The sequence below is a fragment of the Hyperoodon ampullatus genome (genome assembly GCF_949752795.1).
Source record: "Hyperoodon ampullatus genome assembly, chromosome: 8".
In the NCBI taxonomy this organism is placed as follows: Eukaryota; Metazoa; Chordata; class Mammalia; order Artiodactyla; family Ziphiidae; genus Hyperoodon; species Hyperoodon ampullatus.
In genome coordinates this window covers 57,714,110-57,728,080 of record NC_136921.1, presented here as the reverse complement: position 1 = coordinate 57,728,080, position 13,971 = coordinate 57,714,110, and positions in this window count along the sequence as shown.

Genomic DNA, 13,971 nt, shown 5'->3' with positions numbered 1-13,971 from the left:
TCTCTTTAAACTCTCTAATAGATCTCTCCATTCTAAGACATTATCCTATAGTAGAGAAGCCAGCGTATATGTCTCACCACTTTTCTATACCTTTCCCTGCAAGCTGTTCACTTTCTCTTCCCGTATGGCTGAGATGTTATGTCGTATCCTCCTCTTTCCCAAGGAAGTTTCACCCACCTCCTTTTCCTTGCAACTATAATTGCAGAGAAACAAGCCTGAGAACATGATTTCATAGGGACAACATAAAAAGCACCCAAACAATACTTTAAAAATACTTTTTACCATTGCTCTCTCTCGGTAAGAAGACACTGTGTCCCAACAAAGGGGGTATATGCTCAGTTGAGCTCCTTCCCCCTGTCTAAGATGACTGGATCTAGCATTCTAACAGAACCCGTTTTTTTTTTAATCAACCCTTCCAGAGGTGTGTGTAGGCAAATTTTTTAGCTCCTGGGTGAAGTTCTTTCCTCTTCAAACTGGGAAGGACCCTGTGGGACCTTCCTGGAGAGAGACCTCCGTGTCCCTCACCTTTTGTTTGTAGAAAAGCTTTTAGGTTCCTAGGTTTTCCCCAAGGTCCAAAGAGCAAATTTAATCAGAGAAGTGAGAAGATGCAGAAACAAAGGGAAACAGTCAAGTAAAACAAAATAATAATAGTTTAGCCATAAAACAAAGCCAAGGGCCTTTAGTTCCTCCTCAGGGGCTATAGACAATATACCCTGAGCCACACCCTTGAGTTGTTTTGCAGATACTAAAACCCCCACCAAGTGGAAGAAGTGAACTGCCTGCTGACCACCAGCATGCAAACCCCAGATCTGTTGGAACTAGAAGGTTGACAGTTGAGATTCCCGAGACATCACCCTGTTATGTCACCATCAGCCAATCAGAGAATTGTGCATGGGCTGATGACACACCCTGTGACCCTGTCCCTCACACTGCCTTTAAAAACCCTTTCCTGAAAGCCATGGGGGAGTACTGGCTGCTTTTGAGTGTTGGCTGCTTGTATTCCTTGCTTAGTGCCGTTCCATAAACCTGTACTTTCCTTCCCCACAACCTGGTGTCAGTAGATTGGCTTTGTTGCACGTCAGGCAAGCAGACTCAAGTTTGGTTCCATAACACTCTCACCATCTAGTCATTCTTTATCCTCCCAAGAACCTCACCTTCCTCCCAGTTCTGGTCTTTCACCCACTTTTACTACTTAAAAGTGCAAAACGTCAGGTGGATCTTGCACACCAGTGGTGATAAATTGCCTCTGTTTAAAAGTATTTGATATGGGACTTCCCTGGTGGCGCAGTGGTTGAGAGTCCGCCTGCTAATGCAGGGGACACGGGTTCGTGCCCCGGTCCGGGAGGATCCCGCGTGCTGCGGAGCGGCTGGGCCCGTGAGCCATGGCCGCTGAGCCTGCGCGTCCGGAGCCTGTGCTCCGCAGCGGGAGAGGCCACAACAGTGAGAGGCCCGCGTACTGCAAAACAAACAAACAAAAAAAAATAAAAATAAAAAAATAAATAAATAAATAAATAAATAAATAAATAAAAAAGTATTTGATATGGGGGCTGGTCCACATCCCTGATTTCCAAATATTTTCCTTCCTTCCAGAATACTTTTCCATTTCTGTTCTTAAATATCTGGTTCAAGAGGGAAATGGGCCTCCTTCACCCACTATTTCTCAAGACAATCCTGCTCCACTCTCTACCCCACAGGAAACTTCAAGCTGGCAAGACATTCACAGACAGCAAAAGTCTGGTCTGGCTACAGAGTTACATACTTCTCTTCAAAACACAGCATTTGAAAACATGCCCCAGGCTGCTGGGACTGGGCTTCCCTCTCTGAATAAGTATCTCCGTTTTCAAAAAAATTCAAAAGAGCTCTGGAAAGGAACTTGTCATGAGTGTTCCCTTCTTTCTCTCACTTGCCAAACTGGATTTGCTTTTCTCTCCAAGGGTTGTAACCCTGACCTTCCTTGATTAAACTGAAGGTTGCTTCAGGAAAAGAATAAAGTCACACTTCTTGGTTTTCTTACAGTCCTTAGTTCAGCATGGTGCTACTCCACTTCGGGCATGCAGTGTGGCAGGAACTGTGTGTTGTTTAGGGTCTTTTCAACTGCATATGGGGAGAGCAATTTTGGTAGCATTTTACAGAATATACTGAATTAACTTGCTACCCTCCGTAGAAACTTTGAGGCAGGGAATGGAATGGTAGAATTGGTAGAAATGACATGGATTTGTCTAATTCAGCCATTTAACTGATTTATGTAATGTCTCTTTACCACTTCTGGAAAGTGGGAGCCAGATTTTAAAATTAGAGTACTTAGCTGTAAACTTGGGTTTTACCTTTTATTGATTTGTAAACATGGATAGTTTCCTCCTATATAAAATGGGGCTAATAACACCTATATCAAAGAGTAGTTGAGAAGGCTAAGTAAAGCATTATGTACATAACAGTTGGTGCCTGCTACATAATAGGTGCTCACAAATATTAGCTTCACTGTTGTTGTTACTGAATTGTTATCAAACATCTCTGTGAATACCTTTAATGATGTGGATGGACACAGTATTTCAAAAAGCGGCCTTATTTAATTTTGGACCCCTCTATTTTCTATAATATTCTTATAACTATGTAATGTCCTTCTATCTATAATGTCTAGGCCTGGCCGCTGGAAGCTCATAGACTAAACTTAAACTGCCTCCTTTCTACATGCCTACATTTTATATTGTTGAAGAGAACTACATAACCCCACGGAGTCCCCTTTTTTCCAAAGTCAATATGCTTAGGTCCATCGGTCAGTCTACACATGGTCAATCTGTCTTCTCTCTACTTTGTGTGCTCTATTTATTGGATTTTGTTGTTGTTATGGCTATTATTTATCTTGGATGTTTTCTTTAATGTTTTTATTTTGTGTTCAACTGTTCCTCTCCATCCCTGGCTAACAGAACAGAATCCAATATTTACAACATACTCTAATAAACATAGGTCAGAATATCAGTAGGCATCATTTCTCATCTTGTTCTATTTATGCTGCCGAACTTCTATTATTGCTTTTGTTGTTACTAAATCATATTTCTGACTTGCAGTGAATTGGCAATCACCTTAAACCTTTATGATTATATTTTTTTTTTTCCCACAAGTGATCCTTTTGATTAACATTTCCCCATTCTATATCTCCATCTTGATTTAGTGGATTCAGAAAGCATTATCTACAGATATAATGAATGTAGTACATTTCATACAATAGTCTATGACTTTTCATCTGAAGAAAGATAAACAGTACGTGAGGGAAAACACAAATCAGCCATGTGCATGTTGTTTAGTAAGTATTACCATGCAGTTGGGTTCATTTTGTTGGCTAGCTTCCCTTCCTGAGTGTTCTGATTCCCTTCATCTCACAGGCAATCAACATTGTGAGCATCTGTCTCTCTACTGGCCTGAAGACAATCCATCCCGTGTTTAGTCCAATACTGTTGTTAATGAAGAACAAATTTATTAGCCAAAGTGTTGAGCCATTCATTGTTTCAGTCAAATGCATTCCTGAAATGTGATTTTTAAAAATTTCTCAGGAGAGAGGCAGAGGTTGGCTAGTGTGACATTAGGAATGAAAAGATGATTGGAACTAAATGCTTAGACTAAGCTAGGTTTGATGTGGAACCCAGAAAAAGATTATAATTTCAGGGATTATTATTATTATTATTATTTTTTGGTTTTTGGTTTTTTTTGCGGTACGCAGGCCTCTCACCGCTGCAGCCTCTCCCGCCGCGGAGCACAGGCTCCGGACGCACAGGCTCAGCAGCCATGGCTCACGGGCCCAGCCGCCCCGCGGCATGTGGGATCCTCCCGGACCAGGGCACGAACCCGCGTCCCCTGCATCGGCAGGTGGACCCTCAACCACTGCGCCACCAGGGAAGCCCTCAGGGATTATTTATCGAGTTCACTGCAGAGAAATGTGACAGAAAGTAGAGAAAATGTACTTAAAGTTGCATTGATTTATAATTAATTTATCATAAGTTCTTCTTTTCTACTTAGAATTTATTAGAATACTATCCTCTGAGGTACTTTTAAATATTTGTTTACTATGGTTCAGATTTTTCTATTAGTGCCAGAGTAAATTCAGGTGAAAAAAATCAATTCACTATTCTTAAGAAGGCATTTAATCTGGTATTCTACTTTTAGTACATTTGCAAAGTGTAATAATCTCTAGTGTTGAAATTATGACTCTTACTCCAAATACTTCAGACAAATCTTTTAAAACTTGGTCACTCAAAACTCAAGTTATGAACGTTACAGTTACATATTCAGTTGCTGTAATTTCAGATATTATTCTTTTAATATGTTTTGTTCACAAATTATGTTATTATCTACATAGGTTATATATTCTTTTTATGTGATTAAAGATTCTTGTAGTTTTGTATATTAGACATTGGGCTAAATTTTATATTTCATATTTCTTGTGCCAGTGTTTATAGTTCAATCCCACACCACTTTGTGGTTATTTTTAAGCCTTTTTTCTGAATTATACTGAGTTAGACCATATACTTTGTTGTACAATAACACTTTTCCAAGTAAATTGGAGCACTATAAGAAATTACTCTGGGGTAAACTAGAGCTATTCTAGGAAATGTTGAATGTTAAGATTACCCTATCTATGATACGCTCATTTTAGAAATGTTAGAAAATACAGGTAAATAATTAAAAATCACTCACTGTCCCTCAATCTTCTTTTCCTGTTTTGCTCTCTCTTGATAAGTATTTGCATCTAATTATGCATATATGCTTATACATACATTCATAAATGCTCATATACATATTTAATATACACACATATAATATATATTATAGGATTGGAATCATACCATTTTAATTTCTTTTAAAAACATTTCAATGGCTCCGTATTAGTCTATTTGTGGATGTGTGCAATGTCTATTTAATTCCCCTGTTATAAAATATTTAGGTTGTTTCCAGCTTTTGATTGTTAATATCACTGTGATGATATCCTTGTACATAACTGTCTATACCAATGGTTTTGTTTATAGATTACTAGAATAGATTACTAGAAGTAGAATCATTGGATCAAAATTATTAATATTGTAATGTTCTTGACATACTTTTCCAAGTTGATTTTTATAAAAAATTATATGAGTTAGCATTATTGTCAGTCTATAGGAAAGCTACTTTACCACACCTTTACCAGTACTGGACATATCATTTTTCTTTTATCCTTAGTGAAACTGTAATCACTTCTTTGGAAAAGTGGCAAAAAGTTTTAAATTCACTTAAGTTAAAACATCAAACTACACTTAAGGTTTTAATTTCCATGAAATTTGTTCCAGGTGGCTCATAAGTGAGCTGGAGAAATTAAAAACAGACCATTTAAATCAAATTTAATCTATTCTTATGGTCCAATTGAATACAATGCTTAACAACCAAGCACTTACAAACTGGAAAGAAAGTTTGTGTTTCAGATATAGTCTTTAAACAAAGAAAGCAGTACTCCCATGGTTCTAAGGCAGATTACCCTCACATTTCTGGTGTTTTACTCTGAGAAATAGGACAGGTAGGAAATATGTTGTTACTATTCCTTCATGGAACATACTTTGACTACTAGCTACTATATTGGGTTGTTTCTTTGAAGGCATAAGTTTTAAGGCATTTAAGGGACAAGTATCATCTCAAAGAACCATGTAAAGGAGCAAGATATACATTGCAAGATTGTGCCTATTTTCAATGTCCCTTCACCACTCTTATGGTGAAACAGTGCTTAAAAGCATGGGTTCCAGGATTAAATTGCGCAATTTTAAAAGTCCTTGCTACTCTCAATTAGTTGAGAGTTTTTAGGCATCTTTCTTACCTCTGTAAGCCTCAGTGTCTCTGTAAGTAAAATAATTGAAGAGAATAGAAAAGAAGGGAAGAGAAAAGAAAGGAAAGGAAAAGAAAGAAAAAAATAATATAGCAGCATCCTTTTATAAAGATCATAATGCATTTATCTCTCTTCCTCTTCCTATTCATTAGAAGAAAGCCAGCCCAATAATTTATAACAGAAGTATGTGTGGGAAAGGAGATAGCTAACATTTTTGGCTTATAATTAAGTATGGACTTTTTCTTGGATAAGATGCACTATGTTACTTTTAAAAATAATGTTCATGAATGCTATAAATAAAATCAACTCAACATTGTGGTCAGAGTATGATATTTAAAAAACACTGTCTAATCATTGTACATCTTTATCCAAAGCATAATCAACATCAAAATCTAAACATATTCACTTCATTTTTATGTTATATTGTCATAATAAAAGTCTTTAGGAAATTCCCCATACACACACTAACACTCTCCTTTGCTCTTCTTCCTAAGTGCATGATAACCACAGAACTTTAAAACCATATCTTATTCAAGAACAGAATTGGTCATTTGCCAGAGATGGTTTCCTCAGGCATCGCTTTGTTAGAGATCACATCTGAAAAACGTCTCAGCAAAATAGGTCCTGTCATAAAAATATAAACTTAGGAAGATCTAGTTTTTTATAGAAAAGACTTGTGAAACCAGGTCAAGTTGCTAAAAGCATAAATAGAATCAGCTTATAAAATGTTTTGATGTATTTTAAACACAGGTGATTCACTCTCTTGTAGGTTATTTTGTTTTTTGTAACTTTCATGGGAAATTTGATTTGGAGAAGCCTCCTTTTTTATATAAGTGGGTTAGGCCTAGAAGCACAAATCCTCTGAGACTAAGTTTCAGCCAGTAGAGAAAGATGGAGGAAGACAGGGAGAGCAGTATGAAATTTTGAGTATTGAGAACTAGGAATCATTACAAAAGGTGAGTCAACTTCATTAACTTTGGACGCCCTTATCCCAAGGAGAAATAAAAATATTGAATTTATTTTTAAAAAAATAAAGTGGGAATTCAGCAATCATAGAAAACACAATGGGATCAGAGAAGCTGCTAAGTTAGAGTCTGTCTACACAGAAAAAGAATACAGACCTGGAAATCAGACTATTAAAATAAAAAAGAGATAGTAGATACATTAAAATTTTATATTTTGAATTTATTGGTGGTTGGCATTTGACATTAAAACTGTACTTGATATATAATAACAATTAAAGAATTGAGTGATAGAAGTATCAAAAATTGACTGTTCAATGGAAAAGAGCCTGGATATTAAAACTTCAAATTAACAAAACACAATCATGGAAGGTTCTTTCTTCAATGTTTTCTCTTTATGACTGTTTTTTTCCAGATTTATTGAGATATTATTGAAATATACCATTGTGTAAGTTTAAGATGTACAACATATTGATTTGATACACATATATAATTGGAAAATGATTACCATCATAGCCTTAGTTTACACTTCCATCATGTCACATAATTACCATTTCCTTTTTGTGGTAAGAACATGTAAGATCTATCTTAGCAAATTTCAAATACATAATATAGTACTGTTAATTATAATCACCATGTTGACATTAAATTCCCCATATTCATCTTATAACTGAAAGTTTGTACTCTTTTACTAACATCTACCCATTTCTCACATCCCTCAGACCCTGGTAACCACCATTCTAGTCTCTGTTTCTATGAGTTTAGCTTTTTTAGATTCCACATATATTGTGATACCGTACAGTACTTAACTTTCTCTGTCTCACTTATTTCACTTGGCCTAATGCCCCCAAGGTCCAGCCATGCCATTACAAAGGGCAGGGTTTCTTTCTTTGTTATGGCTGAATAATATTCCAGTGTATATGTTTACCACATCTTCTTTATCCATTCATCTGTTGAAGGACATTTAGGTTGTTTCCATAACTTGGCTATTGTGAATAATACTACAATGAACAGAGGAATGCAGATACATTTTTATGATCCTGTTTTTATTCACTTTGCATATATATGCAGAAGTGGGATGCTCAATCAGATGGTAGATCTAATTTTGATTTTTTTAAAAACCTCCATACTGTTTTTCATAGTGACAGCATCTATTTACATCCCCATCAACAGTGCACAATGGTTTCCTTTTCTCCACATTCTCAGCAACATTTGTTTTTTCTCTTGTCTTTTTGAGAACAGGTGTGAGGTGATATTTCACTGTGGTTTTAATTTGCATTTCCCTGATGATTAGTGATGCTGAGCTCCTTTTCATGTAACTGTTGGCCATTTGTATTTCCTTTATGACTGATTTTAATAGGTTTGAATATGATGTATCTAATATTTATTGATTGATTTACTTATTACTTCCTTATTTATTTACTTATTTATTTACTCATTTTGCTATTAATTTTTCATGATGTTCTCTGAGATTCTTGCATCTGTGTTATGACATCTTCCATCAAATTTGGAAAAAATTTGGCCATTATCTCTTCAAATGTTTCTTCTGCCTGTTCTTTCTCTCTTCTCCTTCAGAGATTCCATGTTAGGACACTTAATATTGTCTCACAGCTTATGGGTGCTGTGTTCTGCTTTTTTCATCCCACTCTTTTTCTCTTTTTCAGTTTGTATAATTTCTTTTGACTGATATTCAAGTTCATGGACTCTTGCCCCTGCTGTGGAGAGTCTAATGATAAGCCCATTAAAGGATTTCTTTATCTCTCACTATACATTTCCATTTGATGTTTTCTTATAGTTTCCCTCTTTTTGCTGAAATTACTCATTGATTATGCATAATATTCACATTTTTCAATAGTCTGTAACATATTACTCATCATAATTTCAAATATTCTGTTTATTTACCACCTGTGTCATATCTCAGTCTGGTTCTATTGATTGCTTAGTCTCTTGACAGAGCATTGTTGGGGTTTTTTTTTCGTTGTGTTTGTTTGCTTTTGGTTCTTTGTGGGTCTCAAAACTTTTAGTTAAAATCTGGGCATCTTGTGTAGACAGTAGAGATTGAGGTAGATAGTATTTATGTCAGGAAGTGGTCACATGTCACTTTCTGCTAGTTATTTAGTGTGAAGTAAGACTAAAGTAAATAGTATCTTCCCAGAAGCAGACATGGCTTGTCTTCTGAAAGGATTTTAGTGTGGAAGAGTTGAATCAGTCTAGTCAAGAGTTTAGCTGAGTGTGGGTCTTGTTACTTTGGTTATGCTCAATGCATCACATTCTTCAAATTGCTCTAGCTTACTTTGTGTTTATAATTCATGCTGGTGTGCTTCAGAGTTAGGTCTTCCCTTTGCACCTCACCTTGCAGAAGGTTTCTCTCCAGGTTCTTCCCCCTCCCCAGCAGTAGACTGCTGTTGTTTGTTACTTGGTGCTTACTAGCCTGGCTAGTGGAGGGGTGGAGGAGTGAGGTACAGATGAGTCATACTCTGTTGTGCTGGTTCATCCTCAGGCTTAGGCAAGCATGTGTCCCTGGGTTTCAGGGATGGAAACTTCTGAAGGATCCTGTCTCTCCCATTAGGGGATCTTTAATGGTCAGACCGAGAACATTTTTCTGTCTCTTCCCTGGGGGTAGAAAGTTCTTTTGTGTTCCCTTCCTCTAACTGCATTGGGTCTTCACCTGTGCTTTAAAAGTGAATGGTTTGTGACTCTTGCCTCAGCAGCTTAAAAGGGATTTTTTGTTCTGCTGAAGAAATAGGGGAGAAAGATCTGGGCAGGGCTGTGTACTTTCCCCCTCAGAGGCTGCTGTTACCATCCACTCGGCCTACACCAGCAGGAGTCTTTCTCATATTTTCCCCCATCACCAATCTTTCTTGTGAAAGGTTTTCAGTCTATTGAGAAGAGCTTGAAGATGGAATCAAATTCCTTTTGTGGCACAATCTCATGGTAGCCCATGTTCATTAAAATGTTGAGCTAAATTGTTTTTACCTACGTATATGGCGTCCACCACAGAAAAACAAGTGTTTGTATTCAGTCTCTCCTGAGAAGCATCTGTCTTTCCTTAGATTTCAAATTAGGTGGTTGTTTTCTAACCTTGGTTGTTCTCAAGAGATATTGTGATTTTGTAGGTAACAGATTTTTGTTGTTGCTGCTGATGCTGTAACTATTGTACAGGTACCTGAGAGTGGTATTTTTTCTAGGTTTCTCCATCATAAGTAGATGCCAACCACCCATCAAAGTTTGGGGGTTGGATTCTTATAATGTATTGATTTTCTGACTTTAAATGTCTTTGTCTTTCACTTTCTTTTTGAACATTTTCCTAGTTGGAATTAAAATTTGTCCCATAAAGCCTGTTTACACTGAAGCAGGAGATTTCAATTCAAATGAGGAAATTAACTCTTCTTGATTAACTTAGGGAGATTTGTCACTAACTTTAAAGTGAAATCCCATATGAAACATGTCCAGTTGTGCTAACGGATTAAGTTAGTTTGGTATTTGCTGGATAACTGGGAGTTTACTTATTTTAAACTATTTCAAAGGGTTTTGATGTTTATATTTTTGTTGATGCTGTTTCCTATTTCATTTGGGGAAATGATGGAATTATGTTTTCTGAGGAAACCTTTTGCATTAGCAGAGATAAGACTACTTACAGGACTAAGGAATAATAAATGATCTTATAAACAGTATTTTATTTTACTTCACTGAATTTTATTTTCAGGTAGATGCAAAAATAGTGTTTATTTCTTTTACTTATTCTCAAGGATAAGGCAAAAAAAAAAACCCACCAAATATTTCTTGAAGAGCAACAGAGTAAATTCATGAACTTATTCTTTCAACTAAGTTTTAATTGAGCACATTCTCTGTGCCCAGGACTTTAACAGACACTCAGATACAATGGTGAACAAAGAAAGGTAATATCCTTAACCTTGTAAGTTTAGATTCCTTCTAATTAACCCTGGAGCCCCATCAGACATTGATTTTAGAGAGATTCATTAATCATGTAATCACACCAAAATATACATCGTCACAAATTGTGAGGATTCCTTCTAATGAAAATTATAAATTTTCCTTAAATAGTATAATGGTCACTGGAGTCAGACTATAGAGGGACTGTCAAAAAAACAGGTCTCTGAGAAAATTACATTTAAAGTGAAGAGATTCAACAAGACCAGGGAAAGAATAGTTACCAAAAGCTGTAAGGTAAATATTTCCTAGCTCCCACACAAAGCTAGAAGACATTTAAGTTCTAAACAATAAGAGTGTCAAAACCCTGTTTGACATGTAAGGTATTCAGTAGAGCCCTAGAAGGGTCATGCTTTAATAGTCAGGCTAAACTAGCCCTAGAATAAAGGTGACACCAGACATGCCCTAACAAAACCTGGAAATATGTTTTCAAAAGAAAAAAAAAAAAAGTCTGGAAAAGCTCAAGCTGATCTGTGAGAAACTTAACTACCTAGTTAATAAAACTGTTTAAAGGAAGATACCAAAAATAGATACCCAATATAGAATGCTCACAATATCCTAAAATAATGAATAAAACAATAAAATAAAAGCATGAAACAACAACTCCTAAGACAATAGACATAAGGCAAAAAAGGATGGTGATCCTGAGATATGAGAATAAACTTGGTGGACCCTTTCCAGTTTTCTGCCTAGAGAAGTTTTCTAGGTCACAATTTAGGGAGGATGGTAAAGCAAAACCTCCCTGAGGTGAGGATATGGAGCTGGGAGTTCAAGGATGATAAAGCAGCTAAAGTTTGCATGGCAGAGTACCAAAGGGGAGAGATATACACAGAAAAAGAACTCTGGGGGCATGCAGAGAGTACCACTTAAGTGTTCAGTTAATTACCTTTCAGTACATGCATCTGAGAAAACTACCTGCATCTGAAAGGATGGAGGGAACAGTGCCCAGTATCAAAACAAGACCAGGAATGGTACCACATTCCAACAACCAGATTGGAAAGCCTCCAAACTCCCCCAAAATTATTAGAGCATTAGAATTGGTCTTGTGTCAGTAAGGAAAAAAATAGACCTGGATTAAATGCATCTCTGATTCCACCTAGCAAAGTTAAAAAGCAAGACCTGAAAGAATCAAATTGTGCCCAAATAACTTATCTGCATCCCAAAATAAACCTCATTATTTTTAAGAATACAGTACTATCCATCAAAAAAGGAAAAAAATTACAAAATCTGTTGTCTAATCAAAAATCATCAGCCGTGGAAGAAAGCAAAACAATATAACTCATACTAAGGAAGAAAATATCAATCAATCAAAACTAAGTAAAAAAGTATTCAGATAACAGGATTAATAGAGAAAGACATCAAAACTGTTTTTTTATTGCATGGGGTCTGTTCTGTGTAATGTACAATAGTTGGCAAAATCCCTGGCCTCTACCATTAAAAGCCAGTATGCCCTCCCCTCATTGCAACAACTAAAAATTTATCCAGGCATTGCCAAAGTCCTCTCAAGGGGTAAAATTGCTCCAGACTTAGAACCATTGGCCTAGGGAAGTATTGTGTAAAGTAGAAACAAGTAATTTAGTAAAAAGACATAAATCAATTAGAATTGAAAACTACACTACCTGAGATGAAAAATACACTGGATGAGATTAGTGGCATGTTAGATATTGCATAATATGAGATTATTTGAGTGAAGATATAGCAATAGAAATTAACCAAGAATAAAATCGGGAGAAATAATAGAGCATAGGTGAACTATGGGAAGTTTTCAAGTGACCAAATATACATATAATTGGAGTCTCCAAAGGAGAGAAGACAGGAGAGAGAAAAAATAAATAAATAATGGGCGCCAAATTGTCCAAATATCTTGAAAACTACTAACCTAAAATTCAAGGTGCAATGAAACCTAAGCACAAGAAACACAAAGAAAACTACACTAAGACACATCATAATCAATTTGCTTAAAACTAGTGATTAAAAAAGAAAAACAGTAAAAACACAGAAGCATCCAGAGAAAAAAAGACACATTACATACAGAGGAAAGTAGATAAGGATGACAGTAGATTTCTTGTTCAAAATAATGAAATCTAGGAGACAGTGGAGCAAACTCTTTAAAGTTGTAAAATGAACAGAACAAAACTTGTCAACCCAAAATTCTTTATCTGGTGATAATATCTTTCAAAAAGCAAGACAAAATAATTTTTCAGAAACACAAGAGTTGAAAGAATTTTTCACAGGAGATTTGCACATAAAATGTTAATGCAAGTTCTTCAAGAAACAGCAAAATAATCCACATAGAAACCTGGCCTCCACAAAGGAATGAAGAGCACAAGAGATGGTAAATGCATAGGTAAAATAAAGACTTCTGGAGAAGACTTTCAAGAGGGTGGAGGAGTAAAACGTGGAGATCACCTTCCTCCCCACAAATACATCACACACACATCTACATGTGGAACAACTCCTACAAAACACCTACTGAACGCTGGCAGAAGACCTCAGACTCCCCAAAAGGCAAGAAACTCCCCACGTACCTGGATAGTGCAGAAGAAAAAAGAAAAAATAAAGACAAAAGAATAGGGACAGGACCTGCACCTCTGGGAGGAAGCTTTTAAAGAGGAAAAGTTTTGACACATTAGGTAGGAAGCCCCTTTATGGGCGGAGACGGGGGTGGCAGGGGGGAAGTTTTGGAGCCACGGAGGAGAGTACAGCAACAGGGGTGCACAGGGCAAAGTGGAGAGATTCCCTCACAGAGGATGGGTGCCAACCAGCACACACCAGCCTGAGAGGCTTGTCTGCTCACCTGCCAGGACGGATGGCTGGGAGCTGAGGCTCCGGCTTTGGAGGTCAGATCCTAGGGAAAGGACTGGAGTTGGCTGCGTGAACACAGACTGAAGTGGGCTAGTGCACCACAGCTAGCAAGGATGGAGTCTGGGAAAATATCTGAACCTGCCTAAGAGGCAAGAGACCATTGTTTCGGGGTGCGTGAGGAGAGGGGATTCAGAGCACCACCTAAATGAGCTCCAGAGATGGGCGCAAGCCGTGGCTATCAGAGTGGACACCAGAGATGGTCAGGAAATGCTAAGGCTGCTGTCACAGCCACCAAGAAGCCTGTGTGCAAGCACAGGTCACTATCCACACCTCCCCTTCCAGGAGCCTGTGCAGCATGCCACTGCCAGGGTGCCATGATCCAGGGACAACTTCCCCGGGAGAACACACGGT